Source organism: Bactrocera tryoni, chromosome 3 (genome assembly GCF_016617805.1).
Source record: "Bactrocera tryoni isolate S06 chromosome 3, CSIRO_BtryS06_freeze2, whole genome shotgun sequence".
Classification (NCBI taxonomy): domain Eukaryota; kingdom Metazoa; phylum Arthropoda; class Insecta; order Diptera; family Tephritidae; genus Bactrocera; species Bactrocera tryoni.
This window is the reverse complement of record NC_052501.1, coordinates 1329591-1352776: the sequence shown is the minus strand read 5'-3', so window position 1 is coordinate 1352776 and position 23186 is coordinate 1329591. Positions and strand designations below refer to the sequence as shown.

At 40.2% G+C, this 23186-nt stretch overlaps 1 protein-coding gene across 2 annotated transcripts in view; it reads left to right on the top strand.

Moving 5' to 3' along the window:
- LOC120771068 overlaps nt 1-23186 on the top strand; it is a 177385-nt gene that overhangs the window by 98152 nt on the left and 56047 nt on the right. For both annotated transcript variants that reach the window (XM_040098877.1, XM_040098876.1), the window contains one exon: nt 3687-3705. The gene's annotated coding sequence lies outside the window, so the exon portion shown is untranslated. The remainder of the gene's footprint in view (nt 1-3686; nt 3706-23186) is intronic.

Here is a 23186-nt window from a genome sequence, read left to right as displayed (position 1 = left end):
GGTGGATGCTTCAACAATTCGAGCTTTAATTAAGGGATTTTAGCCAATGTCAAAATGCTCTTGTGACACTGTGCATTGTGCTGACGAAAAAGGATTTCTTCTACTGCAAACCGGGTCTTTTTCACGAATTTTTCCTTCAACTGGTCCAAAAGGTTGCAATAACATTCAGAATTTATTGTTTAACCGGTTTTCAAGTAATCCACAAACAAAATTTCTCTCGCATCCCAAAAAACTGATGTCGTAACCTTCTTGGCCGATTTCCGGACACGAACTCGTTTCGAAGCCGAACAACCAGGTTCACACCACTCTTTAGCCTCTTGTTTTGATTCAGGATCATGGTGATAGACCCAAGTCTCATCCATAGTCATGAGTCGACGCACAAAATCCACTTTATCCTTTTTAAAACGCTCCAAATGTTGCTGAAAAAGTCGCATTCGAATGTGTTTTTGTTCCATTGTTAGCGAATGCGACACCCACTGTGCACACAGCTTTCTAAAACCCAAAATTTTAATTAATATATGGCTCGTTCTGCCTAATGTAATGTGTATAGCCTCTACTAAATCTTTCTCAGTCAATCGACGATCTTCCAAAACCATATCCTGTATTTTGGCTATGATTCCTGGTGTTGATGCGTTTTTTGGACGTCCCCCACAGGGATCGTCTTCAAGGCTTGTACGACCACGTTTACTGCAACCCATCTTTCTACTGTTCTAATTGTAGGTGAACAATCATTATACACTTTTAACATTCGTTCGTGAATTTCTTTTGGTGCTACACCTTCCAAAAATAAGAATTTTATCACTGCACGATATTCAATTTTTTCCATTGTGACAATAAATGGCTTGTAAACTTTGAATGAATTGACAGATTGAAATGAAATTTCACATACGTCCATATGAAGAGTGTATCAACAAAATTCTCTCTTAGCTAACGACAAAACTTATTGAACAACAACCTTTTCTGCCTTTGGAAATTCCAAGTTTTACGAGTGATACGGAAAATTTCTCCAGTCATAAGCAGATTCATCACCAACAACGGTTTGGGAACAAACAAGGCCTGTGATAATTTCACTAGTAACTCCAAAAACACTATGAAATTTGCCATTTTATGACGTTTGTCGATCCCTTGTGTCTATAGCGGGCATTCCCCTGCGGCAACAGCAATAACTCAAGCCGACCACCAACGCAAAGCAAATTTGAATATGGAAAGAAAATCGCTTAATTACAAACTGGGTTAGTTTAGACTAAAAATGTGAGCGCTAATGAGTTGCACAAAATGCCTGAAGTCTGTGTGATGCCAAACGTCAAAATAAAAAAATAAATTAAACAAACAAGCCATGGCAATAATGAACAGTCAAATGAGACTTCACTACGCGCAGCAGAGGAGTTGGATCCTACGCAAATGCTCCTCCGTGGCTTACTTGTGAGCTGGCATAGCAGCTTGCGTAAAAACGGTTGTTTGTGAGTGCGTGTGTGTGTGTAGAAGCGCACCAAATGCAAATGACGCAAAAGGGAGTGTACCAGAGTGCGCGTCAGCTAATTAAAGAAAAAAGGAGGCTGCTGCGGTTGGCCATAGAAATGCCTCCAGATGCTGTTTACAAGCCCGTGTTACCTTAAACAAGTGCGTGGGCTGCAACAACAAGCGCCTGGAGCGAGCGGAGTGCTGTTGCCGCGAGCCAAGAAGTTTCATGCAATTTCAGTTGCAAATCAAACAAAACAGTTATAACTGCTGTCAAGTGTGTGAGTGTGTGTGTGAGCATATATTCAAAATTATACGAGACAACTCTTGGTACTTTGAATTGTTTTGTGTAAAGCACGGTCTGGCTGGCGTGAATTGCTGGAAATGTGCACAAAATTGTGAAAGAGAAGTACTTAATGATCGACAAACAGTCGGCACTCGAAAGAAAGCCAGAAAGCGCAGCGGTCCAACGAAGAGTGGCTACTTGTTTCAACAACTGGCAGCGATATTTGTGGTGCGACTTGATTTGTTAGGAGTGGCAGAGGCCCCGAGGGAATTGTTTTTTCTATGGACGGACACTGGACACATTTTTGTGTTTTTACAACAAGTAGGTTTTAGGGTTACACAAATAAAAACAAATGATTCAATGAAAATTCGAGATTACTCGATCATTTTTAGTAACGGCAATATAGCATAATTTTCTATTCAGTCTTATGCTTTAATAGGAATTTTATTGAAGACATATTATATACATAAATCGGAAGTATTTCATTCAATAAAGAGTAGTGTTTTTTAAGAAAATTTTTTGCATGAACTACGAGTCTTCAGTTGTCAGGTAAACTTTTACACCATTTGAAAGAAAACACTGAATTCTAATCCATATAGATGCGAATTTATTGCTTTCTGCAAAGTACAATTCTACCAAGTCTCCAAAACCGCACCCAGACTACTCTCCCAGTGTCGGCAAACTGATTTCGCATAAGATTCTGTAGCGCCACTACATCGATTTGATTTGAAAAAGAAACCAAACGGCCGATATTAGCCATCGTTTGCGCGCGCGCAGCATAAATCTGTCAAAATTTGACATATGCGCTGTCAAATGTCAGCCCAAGCCAAAGCACATGCAAATATCCATGAAATTTGAATACAACACACACACATCCCCATGTGCTCGCATAACTAAATGTATGTACGTGTGTGAGTGCACTTCAATAGCGGCGCTCAATTGTAACGCCAATTGTCTTTCCCGCTAACAATGGGTAAGGCACTTTTGCTAAGCGTTCCACACTTTTTTCATTATTGCTTGTATTGATTGTTCGCTTTTGCTTTGTACACGCGATAATTGTATGCGCAAGTGTGTGTCTACTGGAGACCGCAAGCATTACTACTGACACACTCAGCGCGTTCGATTGGCCGCTGGCTCGAATGACCGTTAAATTTTGAAAAGTGTGAATATGGTGAATAACCCTTTGATGTCTCTGCGCTTTTACTCGAAAATGAATGAATGTGCCTCGTGGGCGATGGCAATCGCTGACACACTGCCCGCAGAATTCACTATTTCCAACACTCGATGTTCTACTTTTCGGACTAGAATAACTTTGCTCCTACAAAAAACGCTATAAACCCATAGCCGGCGGCGGTGTATGGCTGGAACCAACCTGCAGCCCACATTCTGTCCTCTGCCTTTTAAGCGTTTATCGATTTGCTTACCTTTGCTTTCATTCTTATCGCCTTCGGATGCCGACAAATGTTTTTATTCGATTTGTTTTTTTAACATTTTTCTCTTAATTGTTTGCATACTTCACTACTTTTCTCCAAAGTCCTCAACTTTTATTGAAGCGTTTAACATTGACTTTGTTTCATCTTTCGCCTTGTTCCCTCCAGCGTTTTCAAAGTATGTAGTTCAAACTGCGCTGGCAAGCGACCATCTGTGGGTAATCAACACATTTGAGAGCCTCCACCATTAACTGTTCGAACTGAATGGGTGTGACGTTGTTCCTAATTGTTGGCGCATTGATGAATGTGTAGACGCAGGCAAATGCAAGTTCCGACAACATGTAGTAACAACAAAAACTCAACATTGCATTGAGTTCACACTTTTAAATCCAATGAGAGCATTAGCTTAATTTATATATGTTGCCTTAGCTCAAACAATTTCTGGACGTTTTTTATTTTTTATTTAAACAAAGAATTATAAAAAATAATTTCTACTATTTTCTCTTTTCCAGATTATAACCAGCATAAAAGGTAAGATGTTGTGATTTTCATTCAACTTGAGAACAGGTGAACTGAAGTTTTGTAAAAAATTATTTTATCAATCTTAAAATAAGGAGAGAAGTCGCTGGAAATGATGCGTAGTGAGATTTTCTACGGATGCGTCGAAGTTATAAGGGAAAACTGGCGCGGAAGTGTTCTGTAGAGAACTCTCCGTCAATCTTAGCTTTTGGCTACCGGATTAATGTAGTGTTTTTCAGGCAGAAGTAGCTGCTATCAAGGTGGCGGTAAATGTGGTGCTACATAGTGATGCTTCATACAGGTAGGTGAGCATTAACTCCGACAGCAGAGCAGCAAAACTTGCGCGAAGCTTGCCAATTGTTCGCTCAAAGGTAGTCGAGGAGTGTCTGCCCTTCCTAGAAATAGAGAAGTAACATCAAGCTTCTTCATCATCAGACTTGTTTGGGTGCCTGGTGTCAATGAAATCTTTGGCAACTGCAAAGCCGTTGATTTAGTCAGAGGGTGCCCCCCTTTACTCTGCTTACACTGGAATGGGACAGAGTCTAGAGTAGAACGCAAGAGATTAACTGAACTTCTAGCCTTGAGCAAAGGCCTCTATGCCGTAAGGCTAAAAATATTGGCGAACATTCGTTGGAAAAGTTGTATATTCACACGAATATAGAAAAAAAAGTGCACACATCCGAGACAAAATTTATCGATTGCGTTGGCTCGGGCAGTATCAACGGAACAGTCCGGGTCATATTTGATCACATGTTATGTACAGACTAGACCCTACAAATTGAAGTGGGGACGAAGTTTTTATATGGATTTGATGCATCCATGTTAGTAAGATTGTTTTAAAAACCCTGGCTTTATAGGTTTAGGAGACGCGTTAATCTTTTCGTAACATTAGATTATCTCATAAAATTTCAAACCAAATTAGTACACTCGTTCTCCAGCTTTGAGAGCAAACAGTTTCAAAAATAAATAAAAAATATTAAAGTTTCAAAAGTTATCATGAGACCTCTCTTTTTACACCCACCGGAACTACCCATTACTCTACTGTACACTTAAATATAAAAAAAGAAACGCTCAGATTTCGCCTTTGTAATTATAATGTGATCTCAAAAGCATGTAAATATGTAAATGTACATGTATGAGTTTGTCTTTATCTTCCAACTACAAATCTAATATATTAAAATAATTCCGCCTCCATGTAAAATCTCACCCGACTGCATATCTGCATATTAAGTGAGCTAAATAAGAACGAAAAAAAGAAGAATGAAATAGCTGTGCTTATTACGACAGCGCTCGCTCTATGCAAATGATGTTTATTGTTGACATTAAGTCGCAAGTAAATCATGACTAACGCCGAGAATATTACACAAAAAGCCAGAGAACGCTGACAAGAAAACGAAAACGAAATCAAGGACAGCTTTTTAGGCTAAACTTTGCATATAATTATGCCTTAATATGCAACAACAATAACATATAGTTCACAAGGCAACAACAAACCATTACATTTGCGTTGTCTGCGTGTGTGAAAAAGAAATCTTGGAAATCTTGACATTAGATTGCATTCAAAGTGGAAGTGGAAGTCCTGTTATTCTGGGTCAAGCTACAATAACAGCAATCGCTGACACTGGAACTGCTGGTTAAGCCAATGCGAAATGCACACATTATGAGCGAACGAACAGAATTGATGTTGACGGAAGACCGGTGGTCGAACAAAGGGGTCAGTAGGAAAAGTGCGGAAAAAGAAGTACTCGTAGTAGATTGATTTCTCGAAGTATTGAGGGCGGGAAAATATCAATTTCTTAAAAATCTATTATATTTTTGTTTTAACATCTGGTATAGTTTGTTCGATTCGCTGGAGAGTAGCGCTTGGCAAATCGAAGACAGCTTGTGTTAATGAGAATATTGCTGAGCAGAGTTTTGTTGTTTGACTCAGCGATTTATGTAGAACTAAGGGCGAATAATATATTTGGAAAAAAATTAAAATCCACAGCTAATGTACACAATCAGAACAATCTTGATTAGCCGAAAAAGTCTTTTCGTATTTTGTCAATAGATGTCGTTGCAGTCATATATCTCCGAAAATTTCGAAATTTGGATTTACAGAAAAATGGCAAAAAGTGGTCGAGCAAAGCGGAACATATTTGTATATTTATTTATTAGTATAAATATAAAAAAAATAAGTTGGAGTTTGATTAGAAATACGAAAAGACTTTTTCGACTACCTACTATATGTATGTATGTATATGTAAGTAAACAGGAAAAAATTCAAGCAGGGGTCTGTTCTTGCAACTAATGATTTCTTAGTGCACATTCCGCACACTCCAAGCCGGTTCACGCACATACACACACACGAATGCATATTAGTGTACTCATTTAGTCAGCATATCATTAAGTGTAATTCATTTCATTATTATCGAGGAAACTTTTTTCTCTTTCTGTGCGTGTATGAGCACATGCATTAACACAAGCCCGATTGCGTCCGCACTTCTCACTCGGCGACTCTCGGTCATATTCAAATTGTGTCAATTCAGAGTTTAACTCCAGCGCGCTTAACCCACTAACAACATATGGCACTGTGGCACACACACGCGCATTAATAGCCGAGCATCTAGTTCAGCCGGCCGCCACAAACGAAACGCAAACATTGTGTCAGTCGGACAGCACTGCAACACACACCGTCCGTCAAACGGCAATTTATCTATTTATCGCGCGGCAAATCAGTCTGGCGATTTGGTTGAACGAACTAGTTTCATTTGTTCAGCGCATTTAATTGTTGTTATTGTTCACGCGCGTTGCTCGTTCGTCGAGCTGGTCCGCTTTCCTGTTTGGCTCCGACCAAGCGTCGCTGGAAAAATGTTGCTGCCAACAATAAACGGGAAATCTTAATTTTTCACTTTTTTCCGTTTTCTAATCCATCACTCAACGCACAGCGAACACAAACAATTCAAATTAGACATATTAATTAGAGAGCGATGTGTGGAGATGAAGCACAACTTGTTGTTTTTGTTGCGATTTTGTGTCTTACGTCTTTCGTCAACTTGACTTTTGATTAAAATTCAACCATTTGAGGCAGCCGCCGACGTCCAAGCTTAATGACACTCTGCGGCACACTTGCACACGCACACACAAGTACTTGTATGTTACCGCTTCAATATCGGCTAACCTATAATTTTTCGCATTTGTCGTTTGCGGCCATTCTCTCTATGTCTCCAGTCGTGTTGCATGCAACAACACGGCAACCAGCTTATTATGTTGTTGTATATTTATTTCGTTGCTGCTAAGGATAAAGCCGATATAAACTTATGTGTAGAACCGCTTGAAGCCGTAAAGATTACACACCCAAGTGTGCCTGTGTGTGTGTTTCAGTCGGCAGAGCGGTTGGCCAATTTTCTTGGCCATTTGTCGTTAGAAAATATTGTCTGCTCGCCATTTCCAATCTCGATTCATGTTATTTTTAGATCAATTCCCTGCAGCAGCCGCACATACACAAACACATATAGAGCAAAATTATAGTGCTTTGTTTGAGGTTAATGTCATTTGGGGCCTGGAGACACTATTTTACTTTTCTTTATGAGGGCAAGAGGAGGCTATGATTTGTATGTAATATCGAGTGAACGCAGCTACACTACACACTTTCAAGTGTTGTTCTATTTAATGATTTGTGTCAGAAATCTATTGTCAATTAAGTGATTACATGTAAACCTGCAACTTCTTTTCTTCTCTTTGGTTTTTAATAACCTAAATCATTTCGAGACATTAATTTGATCCAACGTCATTTAGTCACTAAGTAAAATATAAAGTCTCTTCGTATTTCTAATCAAACTTCAATTATTCAATTCAATTTAATGAACCAAAATGTACCTTTTAGTCGTCCACTTTTTGCAATTTTTCCACTAGAGACATTATTCCAGCAGTGTAAAACTTTTCTGGCTTTTCGGAGAAAAGCTGCTTAAAGTAATTTTCACAGACTTATCTTGAAGTCAACTTTACTGCATTGAGGGAGTTCTGCAATGACCGAAACAAATAGTAGTCCGATGTTGCAAGGTCAGAGCTATGTGGTGGATGCATCAAAATTTCCCAGCCAAGCTCTCCCAGTTTTTTCCGAGTCATCAAAGATGTCTGTGCGCTAGCGTTGTCCTGATGGTAGACGAAGCCCTTTCTGTTGTTCAGTTATGGCCGTTGTTTTTCGATTTTTTGCTTCAATCTCTTCAGTGTTTGACTGTAAAATCTAGAATCAATTGTTCGACCAGGCTGGAGCAGCTCATAGTGGATGATTCTTTTCCAATTCAACTAAACACTTAGCATAACTTTTCGAGGCGTCAATCCTGATTTTGCGATCATTTGTTGAGCAACATTATCGCCGTATTGGAATCAATTTTCGTCTCTATTACCATTCGCTTCAGAAACGATTTATTTCGTTTCAGCAAAGAATCGCAGACGTTAATTCAATCCATTAAATTTTTCACAGACAATTCATGTGGTATCCAAACATCGAGCTTCTTTTTGTTGCCAGCCTTTTTTAAATGGTTGAAAACTGTCTGATGATGAATGTTGAATTCCTTAACGATGTCATGGCTGCTTATGTGATGGTCCTTTTACTAAAACTTTCGTTTAATTAAACTTCTTCTAATAGACCTGAATTAGTTCAATATGGTGAAAATTATATCATCAAAGCATAAATGCTCCAATACTAGTCACCAATAGCTTAGGTAGGCGAATTCAATAATTTCAGCATTCTTTCTCCCTTTTATCTTTCGTTTAAAATTCCTTTTCGCTGCACAAGAACCCGAGACCGCACCAACTGAAAAGTGTCGGAGGCGAACTCACAAGCGAGAAGAACATCTTAAACACAGCACCTGAGCACGCTCGGTCCGCAACGCACCCCGCTCCGCAACCACACATCTTGAGCTTGCCTAGAATATGTAATGCAGGCAACGCGAATGGATTTCTTACATGACTTGATAATTTACAAGTCACGTGAATGAAATTGAATCAAAATGCGCATAAATTGCAAAAGACGCAACGCACATGCACTCACACACATGCGCACTGTACGTCACCGCGTTAAAGCGTTAATACAATGAGATTGAGAAGGCCGACAACTGCGCTTGTCGGACAGAGTTGTTACAGCCGGCCTGGAAGAAGCCCTCGAGCAGGCTGATGCGCTTTCCAAGTCCACTCTGTCGTCAGTCAACTGAAGATACTTCATGCGTCGCGTGTTGCAGCGTATTTAATATTAATGAGTTGCAATGCGTTTGCGGTTGAGGCAGACACAAGAAAAGCATTTGCACATTTGAGTGTGTGTGCGTGTTCGTGTGCCCCAACAGGCATATCTACACACGCACCTGGGCGAAGAGGCATTTAGTCACACAAAAGTGGAAACTGAAAAGCTGCAACGTGGCAACGCTTAGCTCATAATCAACACAGAAGAGCACAGCGCAGCGCAGCGCAAAGTTCCTCAATACAGCGCTTTGAGGTGGCGTGGATAGACGAGCAAGCAAAATGTATCGCGCATACACATGAGCTTAAGGAGTGCGGTTGGCGGCAGACGACGAGGCAAGTTTCTTTCTGCAGCAGGTCCCCTTTGCCTTGCAGCGAGTTGCTGTAGCTGTAGTCTATTGCTATGAGAACACCTACACCATAGACGCAGCAAGTAGTATAAATAAACATGTAGATGTTATATTTAAGGTTGTGTACGTATACCCTTCACGACATCGACATCTACACTTTCGGGAAGATTAACCTCAGCAGGGCACAATTTCATACTGCTTCCTTCTGTAGTATTTTTACCTGCTCTAACCCCACTTTACTCACCAGACAAACAGATCATCTACAATATTTGATTTTGAGGTAGATGAAGAGGGTATAAAACATAGTAAACACTAAAGCGAGAAAAAGGAAGAGTAGCAGGCAACCCACAAGCAGCAAGCGCACGAATTAGTTGAGCTTGAACGGATTAAGGTCTGATCCATCCGCTTCTGCCAGCTCGGTCGCAAGGAGTAAGCAAGGATATGCTTGAGTTGTGCTTCGGCCAAACGGTGTTCGAGGAGTGTGCCGGTGCTGTAGAGTAATCCATTACAGCAGTTGACGCTAAGCTGCGGCTTAGCTCGCTTACGACATTTGCGCAAATGCGGCTAAATATTGCACCTAAAAGCTGGTCACGGATTAGTGTGAGGAGCGATTAGCAGTAATTGTTCCGTCACCAGTGATTCACCAATAATAACCGGGTAACTATGCTTGACAACTCACACGTTTCTTATTAGAGACACAGACTTAAGCACCGGTACACATTTGTTGCAACATACCATCTTAAATGCGCATTAAGGCTTATTGAGTTGCGTCGAGTTCAACTCAATATAGAAAAGTGTATGTCAGAGCTCTTCTGCATCTACTACATAATTCCGTCAGCAAGCCACGTTGAAAGTGAGAGATTCTTGGTCGAGATTCGAAAAATGTAAATATTCTTCATTTGGTGCATTTCGGTTAAGGTTTGCAACTGCGCTCAGTTGAATTGAAGTTCAGTGAACCTTAATGTATATCACAAAAAAGTTGAAGTTCGACCGGTAGGTAGGAAGGAGTGCTGTCATGATGCGCTCAATTTGCGCTAGATGCGCGATTTTGATGCACTATTTAGTCCTGTTATTGTAGCTTCAAGTCTATATATATGCTATTTCTGGAACTAAATAGTAGGTCCTTAGTCCTTTTCCTGTCATATTTGGGTCATATTTGCTTTGAGATATTGCAGCTCATTGTTGTGATCTATCTCTCCCCTTCGCCTTTCATCGTTCCCAGCGACATGGTATTCTCCTGTCTCGGAATTGTCTAGAGTAGCTCCTGGCTTAGCAAACTCGTCCGCTTTTTTATTAACGAAAATGTTCCTGTGACCGGGAACCCTTATTATCGACACATGTAGTTTACCTGCCAGTAAGCTTAAAGCTTTCATGCATTTGTTGACTTCGTTGTTGGAATTAATATGAGGTGTCGAAAATTCAAGCAATTACGTCTGGCTGTCCGTGTATATGGTTGCTTCTGTATCCTTCCATAGGTATTCCATAGAACTTTACAGGCCTTCTCCATACCTAGAAACGGGGTTTTCAATAAGAGCCCTAAAACCGTTGAAAATTGGGTTCAGCGTGTGGATTTCCGCAACCGTGCCCGTGAAAAATCCGCTCTTAAAATTGAGGCCATTGGCTCCGAATTTCAGTAGTAACGATAAATTGGCTAACCTTACTGAAGAGAAATATCAAAAGAGCGGGAAAAAATTTGGCGTCGGTTGTAATCCCTATCGGTCGGTCTACGCTTGTATCGTTGCTATTGAAAAACCCTGTACTTTCACTTGAAAAATGCAGTTTGAGTTTAGAAGGAGCATAGAACTAGAGGTGCTCGACAATAATTAAATTTTTTTTGATAGATTGACTTGATATCCATAATATCGAAATTTAAAACTTGAAACAGATTGCAGTTGAGTTCGAAATCGCAATAAGGGCTTTAATTGAAGGCATTTCACCATTCAACATTTCTCTCAAGCAAGTCTATATTCTTTTTTACATAAATACATATTATGACATTATATTATTTCGGTTTCGTTTCACTGGCCGCACTAAATCACTAAGTGCTAGTGTAAACAAATTTCTTCAGAAATTCACTTTTGTTTTCATTCGTACGCCTTGCGGTCGTTAAGGTGACCGCGTTCACTTTCGAAAAATTAACACTGACACTTTGACATGCTGACACCCAAACCTGGGTTGGGCAACGGCTACAGCAGCCGTAAAGCAACAAGAACAAAGTGAAAAATGGCAAGCGCAATCAAGCAATGCGAGCGCGAAAAGACACTCGCACTTCACACAAATATGCGAAACCGCGCAGCGCGGCGCGACAAACAATGGGCCTGCGTTAGCTGCGCGGATAAACGCGCTTCAAAAATCGCTTTAATAAAGAAAAATGCAGGGAGAAGAGATTTTTCACTGACTTTTGCTGCCACACTTTATTTGGTTTCCGCTTATTATTGCATGCCTTGGCTTGGCAATAATAAAAATGCAATCGCCTGACAGCTCGGCCGCCTGAGACTGGGCGCCTCGTTGCGGTTATGCAAAGCGGCGGGCGGCGCGGCGAACGCAGCGCAATTGGACAGGCCAATTTATATTGAGATATATATTTACGTATATATTTACGTATTTCGTAAGCATGTCGGCGGCGACGCGTCATAAAATTGTCATATAAAAATGTGCACTTTTCGCATTTTATTTCTGCGCTTATATTATTTTTATGCGACTGTCGCTGCCCCGCGAACAAAGCGCGGCGGAGGAAGAAAGCAACAAATTTCCGTCTTCAGACAGCCAAATGCAGGAAAAGTGATAAATTTGGCCGCCGCCGCTAACGCCGTGCGCTAGCCGCCTGCGAGGTGTGAAGCGCGCTGATGATGGTGACGGTTGGCGTCGCGGAGAGTCGCGCCGCTTATGCAGTTGCCGTTACGCGACGCGCTGCCGATTGCGGCAATCAGTGCGATTATTGGAGGCAGAGGTATGTGAGTTGGCCGCTGCGGTACCGTTGCACTAATGCAAGAAGGAATTATGTCATGAGTGACCCAAATACGAGAATGCGGCAAATGAGGCGAACGGCGGTGGCGCAGCGGCAGCGGCGATGAAAGCGCCAAATGTCGTGTGCGGTCTGGACACACGCCAGCAAGTAAAGAACGGATCGGAAAACGAACGGCGCGGCTGAAATGAACGAAACTGGCACACAAGCAGTTAGAGAAACAAAAACGTGGAATACAAAGGCCGTAAAAGTAAGAAAGTGAATTAGTGAACACACTTTTTGTTTTAAGGCAATCGTGTCACGAAGGGCTGAGCCACTAAGCCAAATATATGACAAGTGCTGGCAGCCCACGAGAATCCGAGAAAAAGTGAAATTTTCGTGCACGACACTTTCATTGCTCGCTCGCCATACATGTACTCACATAAGAACACACACATTGCACACACATATATTTGTATGTGTGTGTGTGTGTGTTGATGGCAATTAAGTGTATGAGTCAGTTGGGGCAGTGTGACAGCAAAAAGCAGCCGTAAATACGCTTATTAGCCTCGATTGTGTGGCCGAAATGCCATTCGGCATGTGTGAAACTGAAACCGAAACTGATTTTTCACTTCTGTCATTTCGCCAGATCTTCATGTTTGCATGTTCAGCGGAAACGGTAATTTCTTCGTAAGTGTTACTTTCGTTGGAATAAATGGAAAAATTTTATTGCTTTGACGTCTTTCGGAGAATAAAGCAATCTGAAAAATACAAAATTTACAACAACTTAATTTCTGGGCTTCTTCAAGCCGCACTTACGTTTCTGAGAACTTTCAGATTGTCTATGCTAGAAAGTCATTTTCAACTACTAGTTTAAGTCCTACAAAAACAAAAACTCCACGACATGCAGTTGAAGAAGAAAAAGCCCGTCTGTTTTGTTTCATCCAATTGTAATTATTTGCATGCAACCGTTTGCGAGCTCGTAATACCTGCAATAAAGACAAAAGTAGAAGATACAGGATTGATGGGAAATATTTTGGAGCTCATCGGCGGGTAATTTACTTACAGTAGCCTTCCCTTGCCAATAAAGAAGAAAGAGTCTTCCGTAGACATACAAATTTATGTCGAAACTCTCGCTCGATGATAAACTAAGATTTACCATACAAATTTGGATAATGAGAGCTACAAGCGGCACTTGTTTCACTTTTTCCTGGCTTGCATATGTAGATATGTAGCAAGAAATCATCATCTTTAGGTGCCACATCTACTTCTAAGCTTTGGCCTGCCTTCAGACATATCTGTCATTTGTGATTTCCTTGCACTTCTGATTGCCAAGCTTCTTCTGTCTTTATAGATAGCATGAAATATGACTTATAAAAATGAAACTGAGGCTCTCAATATGGAGGGTAACTAAAAGAGGTCAAATCCTGTTTTGTTTCGACTCTGAAAACTCGTTCCACAATTCCCTAAAATTTGATTTTTTTTTCCAAAAATCCTGTAAATTGTATGAAAAATCGGTATAAACTGAGCTAAGAAAGGATTTTGAATTTTCTTAAAAAAGTTTGGCCGTAATACACTAACCCTAACCATCCAGAAAAACGAAGTAATTTTACGTTTAAAATATTATTCAGATATTTCCTAAGGTCTAAGGCTAATCGAAGGCAAGGGTGGAGTTCACATAATATTTCAATCGACCGATTTCGCACACATAAACACAAAGCGCTCAGCCCCGCTTCCAGGTAGTCAAGAGCCCAGCATATATTTTTTCTTACTTCACAAGCATTCCACTGCTTTTTCTTTATAGTTTTCTTTGTCCACCGCTGTGCGAGAAGTCAATACTCGTAATTTGCAACCCACTTTGACTTGCAACAAATTGCGGAAATTGCTAAACGAAATGGAAAACATTTCCATTACAGTGGCACTGCCACAAATAAAATCGTATGTTGAGGCAGTAGCGATGAAATACAACAGCAACAACAGTGTGCTCCATAGTCGTAAATACAACAAACGGTGACAGCCGTTATGCGTTGTCCTGCTTGCGGTTGCCATACGGCGAAATCAGTTGGATTTTGTGGTCCGCTTTTTATATCAGCAATGACAGGCGTTGGCTGCTTGGCTGCTACTGACGCAACAAAGCCCGCAGTGCTACTTGCAGCACAATCAATACCAAGATAAATGCGGCTGCGTGTTTGTGTGTGTGTGTTTGCTCGAATTTGCCAACCAAACGCACAGTTGCCGACACATAAACATCGCGCATTTCTCATTCGCGCTGCACCCATAGGTGATATGCTGGCAACATTTTTGCCTCATAACGGGTGTTCTTTAACAAGTTTAGAACATTTATTGCAAATAAAGCACATAAAATCAATTAAACGGCCAATTATTTGTCTCAGTTTCGTGATTGTATTGAATTTCGGGCACATAGCCAGCGCGACTGCGTTTGGTTTGCGAAGACCACCCCACAAGCCAAATTAGGCTTCCTACTGGTCAGCAGCGGTGTGTTGGTGAGTTTAACAACGTAGACTACTTCTTGACTTACCTCATCCAAGTTTATAATAAACGGGAATCGCTTGGCATAAATATCCGATGGACGTTATTTCGGTTATCAAATACCAGTCGCAAAAAGAAAATGATGGTTTCAAGAGCTGAGTGATTTGTTGCGCCGTCTTGGCGGGAACTATTTATGCAAGTATACCGGAGGATTAAAACATTTCCACTGCGGAAGGCTTATAAAAGATGTTTATTATGCTAATATTCATACTTGATGTACTATAATTATATTTTGGATGAGGTATAATAAATTTGTCAAAAAATTAGTAACTCTCAAAAAGGAACGTCGGAAAACCAATAAAATTTATATATTGGGTAGTCGAAAAAGTCTTTTCGTATTTCGTATTTCGTATAAAAGAAATAAAATCGAACCATTTCTGAAGTGAATGGTGACAGGAGACGAAAAGTGGATCAAATACGACAGTAGTGTGCGAAAAATATTCGGTCCAAAGCGTGGTGAAGCTTAACAAATGGTCGCAAAGCCAGGATTGACGCCTCGAAAGGTTATGCTAAGTGTTTGGTGGGATTGGAAAGGAATCATTCACTATGAGCTGCTCCAGCCTGGTCGAACGATTGATTCTACATTTTACTGTCAACAACTTATGAGATTGAAGTAAGAAGTCGAAAATAACGACCAGAAATGATCAACAGACGAAGCCCTCGTCTTCCATCAGGCCAACGCTACACATATCTTTGCTGACTCGGCAAAAACTTGGCGAGCTTGGCTGGGAAGTTTTGATGCATCCACCATATAGCCCTGACCTTGCACCATCGGACTACCATTCGTTTCGGTCAATACAGAACTCCCTTAATGGGTAAAGTTGGCTTCAAGAAAAGCCACGTATGATTATTCAGGACTACAATTTCTGTAAAAATTTATCAGGTCGGATTACGTGTACTTCTGCTTTTCTTTACAATCGTAAGCAACAATCCCATTTTAATATTAGCTTTCTACAAACGAATTCTACATACGGATCTCCCAGTAACAGAAAAACCATGAATGAGTTGCGCATTAATTTAGTCTCTTCCGTGAAGACAGTGTATTATTATACAAAATTACTGCAACACTTAGCCTCACTCTTTTTTCTCAAAAGTGAATCAGACACTTTAAGTATTGCATCACCATGCTTTTTATAACTTTTATGAAATTTTAACTAACCTTGTGCGTTTGCAATTAAGTAAGCACTTTTTTAAAGTGCTTCCGAAATACAGTCGGTACAACTCGAATTATATTCATAGACACGAAAGGACCTTAACGAGCACACTTGCAAAATTACGAGCCCATAAATGATATCTAATGCCCGCGGTCGGTTCGCGTGAGTCCCAAGTACCGCTAAACGTGACTCGGCGACATTTTTATGACTTTCTCCTACGTAAGCCGAGCAAACACAAACATGTAAGCATAAATTTGCAAACATTTGTGTGTATGCATGTGTGTTTAAGTAACAACTATAACAAGGCAAAGTCAATAGACTAGAGCGCCACTTCTCAAGAGACAATAAATATTAGCAGTTAATCTAAGCAAACATTAAAAGCTTCACGCTATAACAAGCTCTACCTGTTAGACATTTACATGCCTATGTGTGCCACTCAGCATATCAGTGTGTATGTATATAGGTATCAATTGTTTGTTTGTGTAAATTTGCACATTGCATGCAAATGAACTCTAATGGGCTTACAAGCAAATGTTAGTCAAATCAACACAATTCACAAAATTAGCATACACACATACATACATACACTCATATGTAAATACATACACACATGCGTGCGTAATAGATATAGGAATGCGTGTGTATGTTTGGAAGGAAGTCTGTTCATTTGGTGAGCGACAATAGGAATGGTTCCTGATGGATGTGCGTGCGTGCGACTGTCAAATGCCGAATGTTGAAGGACATTACAAGGGGCACGCGTAAATACGCTTTGACTACGAAATGCTTTCGCACATGTGATATCATTTTGTAAAATATCACAGAAACCACTGAACTTAAGGTTGGGATAGGCTGGCGATACTTTAAGCGTCACCTGACTTTCATGCTCAGTGTGAATATTTCAATCTTCCAATAGAATTAAATATGCCAATATACGAAGCGTGCCTCTCAATTGACTTGTCTTGTAATTTTTTGAGTGGTTCGAGCAGGTGATTTCTGCAAGTAAATTTTTTCTTCAAAAGTTTAATTTCGATTAAAAGAGCGAGCATTGCTATAACAATAATAATCGTCATAAGTCAGAGACGTTTTAACTGAAGACGCATCATGGGTATACAATCCAAAAGCAAGTCTGTTCGCCGTTTTTATATACATTGGAACAAAAAGCACCCGGAAATTGTAATTATATTTCCCGGTTGAAAGATGGTCGAGAAATCGTTGAAGACATGCCTCATTCTGGACGATCTTCGATCGCTTCGACTAGTGAAAACATTAAAAAAGTGAAAAATATGGTGCTTGAAAACCGTTAGATCGTGTTAGAGAGATGGCAAGAGAGCTCGACATCTCCGATTCCGTTCGAATGATTTTGGTGGACATTTTGAGTAGAAAACGGGTTCTTGCTCGATTCGTCCCTATAAAGAATACGTTTGTTACCGAATTTAAAGCCAGAAACGCAATGAATACCATCGATCAACCACCGTCTTCACCAGAATTGGCTCCTTGTGATTTTTTCTTCTGTCCCAGACTGAAATTGTCGCTCCGTGAAACCCGTTTTCAGTCGATCGAATAGATAAAACCATTGCTGTATTTCCGTTACCTGACTTTAATGCATTTAATCGAGTTCATACGCTCAGTACAGGGTCCTTCAATTATTGATTCTACCTTAACTGCTGTATCCATTACAATTAACTCATTGCATTGCAGCTTCTTCTAAACGGAAGAGATCCACTAAAAGAGAAAGTTTTAGTACCAAACTTCATCGACGAAAAGAGCAGGATAATATCCCAAAGTTTTTGAGAGTTGGGCGAACGGTTAGCATAAATTCACTATCAGCATATAATACTTAGGAGATGCCAATATTTATACTGAAGGCAGGAAGCCTTGGAGCTTTCTATCTTTCAATTTTTTGCTAAGTTTACTGCATGTTGTTGTTGTTGTTGAGACAGAAAGCATTCCCGAAGTAATTTCGAGGAGTGAAGTCCAGTTTACCTTCCTTGTCCCGATAGAGTTACAGGTCCGTTCCGGTTACGTAAATCCGACTAGGGTGAGAAACTTACTCCTCTCTTTGCCTGCTTTCGATAAACACGACAAACTCGTTGAATGTACTTCCTACGTATATAAATCAATTCCGCAACCCATAAATGAACGGCACTCCTTGAATATTCTGGAATAAAAGTGCGCCGTCGCATGTTGAAACAGTGGGCAAGGCAATAGCCTTCCTCCCCACAAGCTCTCGATGTGGCATGAATATGCACGAGTGGCCGCATTGCGTGCGGTATTTGTGGTATGCGAACGCTATAAAAAGAACATATATTAGTTAGTTTTAGAGAAGAGGAGCGTGTTTATAAATAATTAGTTGCCACGTGAGTTTTGCTTCGGAATTCAGCGAATAAATGCTTGAGAAATTCCTTTTGGAAAACCAAACATCGTGTCTAATTTTAATTAGACTTTGCGAACAATCGCTTGCTGGTAAGGTATTTGACGCTTCGATGCCCCCTTTCAAAACCTAAAAAGGGTGTGCTCAAAAGAATTCTGCGCACTTTGTCGCAAGACTTGCGTGATTCAAGCAGTGTCGATGTTAGAATTTTTTATTTAAAATAATTTGTTGTAGCACTTTGCTTGATTAAAACGCCAACACATACACAATAACAATTTAAAGGCCAAAAAAATTGCTCTGGCAATACCTTTCTGAAATGCATTTGCTTTGCAGCCTCATAAATACCTCAATGCGCTTGCACAATCGTTCAATAAAGCATTTACACTTAAATATTTATTTTTGTTATTATTTTCCGAATACAAAACGAGCGCGCCGTGAAGCTGTGAATATTATTGTTTATGAATTTACCCACTGGTCGAGGCAAAATGGCAAAATGCAATGACCGATGCAGTTCACCGTTTAAGGCAGTCGTGAACAAATTGTGAGTCGGCAGCGCGCCCACCAAAGGACAACAAATTAAAAGCTCCACCAGCAGCTCCAGCAGAATTGCGATTCATAAATGAAATCGAAATCCCTAAGTTGGCGTTGAGTAATCGCTTGAATCGCTCGAATCGCTGGCACCGATGAAATCATGCGAGCTGATTGCTGGCTTGCGCGCCCAGGTGTGCGGCGTTTGCGCTTGCACTTTTATGCAACCGAAAATATACATGCCACTAAACACACACACACACAGGTCAAAACGCGCACGTGCATACTTGATTGCTTTTTTTTTTCTTGATTGCTTCTATGAGCAGATATGCACTTATGGAAGTGAATACATGCGCGCGGCATATGCTCGTGTGACAATGTGCCACATGGTCACTCGTCGCCTGCGGCATTGTTTACCAACATTTGTAATCGAATACTGTTATTGTTATTGCTATTGCTGCTCAGTGCATTGATATTGCGCACTTTTTGTTGTTGGCAATTGCAATCGCTTGTGGCACACGTTGCGCCTGACATTGTCGAAGGTGGCGCACAGGCCCAGCAGCCGTGTGTCACACAGTGTCCGCGGCATAGAAAACATTTGTGCGCGCCTGTGTGTGTGTGTGTGCGTTTGCAGCCGGCAGCATGACTCAGGTTCAAGTTGGTGTCGCCAATATCTGGAAAACTCGCTTGCAACATTTATTTATTTTGTTTTTAATTATTCGTGAAATGCTTTGTCTTAAGCTCGGTGGTAGCGCTCTCTTATAAAAAAAAAAAAATTGTGCAGTTAAAAAATTAGTCTTGAGTGAACTAGTTCCTTATGCAGCTCAACTGGTTTGCTGCTTTGTTGAGTGTCTTTTAATGACGGCACTTAAGTTACCTCGCTTGGTGCTCAGCTGGTCGTTTGCTTGAACCAAATTTTTGTTCCTTAGCGTACCACTTGCTCAGGATTCCTAAAACTTGCTTCTTGAACGTGCAGTAACTGGTCCCAGCACAACTAGTGCTAGAAGCGCCTGCTACGGCATTTCCGATGCAAAATTATGATACATATTTGTAGACACATGTACTGTTATAAATACATTCATATGTGTACAAGATAGCAACAAAAACAGTTATGTCATCGCTTTGGCTTTTGTCAACGTTTTCCAATTTATGTGTTTAAGGTGTGTGCGATTTCTTAGAACAACGCAACAAATTGAAACATTGTTGCAAGTGGCCAAGAACTTTTGTTTTATTCCAATGGTATTTTTTCTTGCTTTTCTTCTTAACACGATATTCTAGTACTAACATTTATTTTATTGAAATTTGTTTATATTATTCGCATAAACTAATAATATAAACACTCTTTATTATTTCCACAGCAGCAGGTCGCCTTTATATTTCGGGATATGGCATCTTGAAGTCTGGCAACTCACAATTTTATGTTGATTGCGTTTTTTTACAAACTCAGAATTTTTTTACATACAAGCATTATTTGTGTTATTTGCAGTATCTTCAAATATTCATCTCGACCAAGAAATGAAATTTAATCTCGAACAATTTTCCTGTCATTATTTTCTACAACTTTAGACGAAGATTATCTCAGCAACAGTGAATCGGTGAGCTTACTTCAATTTTTGGTGGTGAAGTGGTGAAGCTCAATAAATGACCAGTGTTTTTATTATTAAAGTAAAAGTGGAACTTCAATCCGCTAAACCTAACCTACACACAACTCCAGACTTTCCTACGGAACCAGCTGATTAAGTATTGCTTCGTGGGAGAGATAAGACATTAAGTCTCCTCTATGGTACGGGCTGGTAGGCGCCTGACCTGCTCTGCTTGTCTCCGCTTTGTCATGATTGAGGCTGCCGCTTAGATAATAGCTTTCCAGTTCTCAGCGGACTCACTCATAAGTGTCGTCAAATTATCCGCCGTAAAACTACCACCGAGTGTAGCTTTAAGTTTTTCCCTTGTACTTAAAAAGCGAGGACAATAAAAGAATACATGCTCAGAGTCTTCAAAGCCCTTTGAACACGTCGGACAATTCAGACTAATGTCAAGCTGGAATCTAGACAGGTAGCCTTTTAAGGCATCCATTTCCACTTAATATTTAAGTGAAGGGGAAATCAGGGTTCCCTCGGCTTCATCTGTCGATCCATGAATGGATGTCCGCTGCTGCCCTATTGTTAAGCTGTTGACTCTCTCTCCTCTTTTGGCTCCTATAGATGGCTCTGATAACTTGCAGACCAGCCCGTTTGATTCGTCACCCTGGATGTCAATGGGCATTACTGGTTATTACTTCAGCAGGGTCACTTGATAGTGTTTGGAAAGCACTGATAACTCTTAGTGCCGCCTGCTTGTGCTTATTTGTCTGACATAGGCCTTAATGACTACGGTCTGGATCTATGTACGAGCCGCATATAACACTACCGATCTCATTACTTTTGCCAGTAAAAACCACCGGCTGGAACGCACGCAGTCTTTATTTGCCTTCGTTCATGATAAGGCGTTCAGGATTTTTTTCGCTTTATCTGCATTGAATTCTAGGTGACCTTAAACTTGAGTCCTGCGTCTATTATTGTCCAGAGTTTTCTTTTAATGTATGGTGATTTCAATCGAGATCACAGATCACTCTCATCGACTGAAATAACTGCTTTTTTGGAGCGCTCAAAACGTCGCTTTTATGAGTCATTCACAGGATTCTCCTGACTTGGCACCGAGGGATTTCTTTTTATTCCCGTTCGAAAAAAGCTGAGAGATCAACCTTTCTGCGACAATTGAAGAGGCGGTTGATGCTTTCAGAAGGCATGTTCTATTAGAGCGGCAAACATGTTTTGAAAGTCTCTGCCTTTACAAGTCATGGGATTTCATTTTGAAAGTATTTTTTATTGATTTTTGGTACGAAACACCTCTTTTGCAGTAATCTTATATAATCTAAATATATCTTCTGTATAGATGATGTAGCTATACGCATTTTTGGCTTCTCGTACTGTGGTTTGTACTGTCTTTTATCTTTTATATTAAGTCAAGGGGCTCACTTTGATCTTTAAACGCCGCCCACTGTACTAAGTGTTCAGAGAAGTATTTCCCAAACACCAATTGTAAAGCCATATTTACAGTTCCAGACTTATAGTATCATTCGCACTTGCATAATATGGCAATATTAGAATAATTGTTATTACTCTTCATATTATGACTGACCATTGCTGTCATTACGCCTAATTGCACATTCCACAATTAGCAAAGCACTTCGAGAATTACTACCGTCGGGTGCATGAATGGGTGTACATAATGTTGTAACGCCAAAGCACACACGCAATGTTGCATCCAAAGTATAGGGTGGTCAACAGTTGTTGTTAATGTAATTAAGAGCATCACACGCGGAGCTGGAATGCAGGTGTTTTGTGTGTTTGTAATACACGCCGAAGTATTTGGCGCCATCATAATTACACTGTGCGCCCATACACACACACACTTACACATTAGCATATGAATATATATTTATGGATATAAATTTCCCCCAAAAGCATAGTAATTGCCTGCATTTGTTGTAATTTTGAAGTTTTAATAACATTAAGCATTCGACGCATTTATGTTTAAACATGGAAACCACTTTGCTGTATTCTGTGTGTGTGTGCGTGTGGCAATGAGGTTAATGTCACGCAATCGGTTAGTCGATGTCACTTTAGCGTGTAACTGTAAGCTTACCTGTGAGCAGCCAAAATATCTCAAAGTTAAACACCATTTTCCTCCACACACATACATACACACAGTAAACAGTTGGCTTTGTTTGGCTATTAATATGATTACAACAAATTATGTTTAACGGCGCTTTCTGATATATTTAATTTAATTTATGCAATTGATGCGCTCAACGGGCTGTAGTATGCACAGATAGCATTACTTCACCAATACATACGTGCCTCTGTGTGTGCTGCCTGCCTGCACTAGTTTAGTTGCGTATACGCACTGCCGAATCCATGTGTGTGTGCCCATTTGTACCTACTGACCTACAAAGCCATCTGTGAGTTGCCAACAAATTTCACACTAAACGCTTCAGAAAATTGCGGCGAAGGCAAAAGTTCAAATTATAATGCTTAAATAATGACAGCAATGAAATTTAATTGACCCACCTTGACAACTGCTGTTGATTAGCTGCATTTTCATGTGTACTAATTTTTAAAAGCACTTAATTTGTGATATTATTAACGGAATCTAGGTTACAAGAAACTGAAAAATTGCGTGAAGCTACAAAACTTAACTAATTTGTTATTGTTTACATAAAATATAAGATAAAATTTGATTATAAATACGAAACGATTTTTTCGACTACCCAATATTATGGATTGCTTATAACCTTATCAACACTTTGCAGAACATATTATTCAAACACTGAAATTACC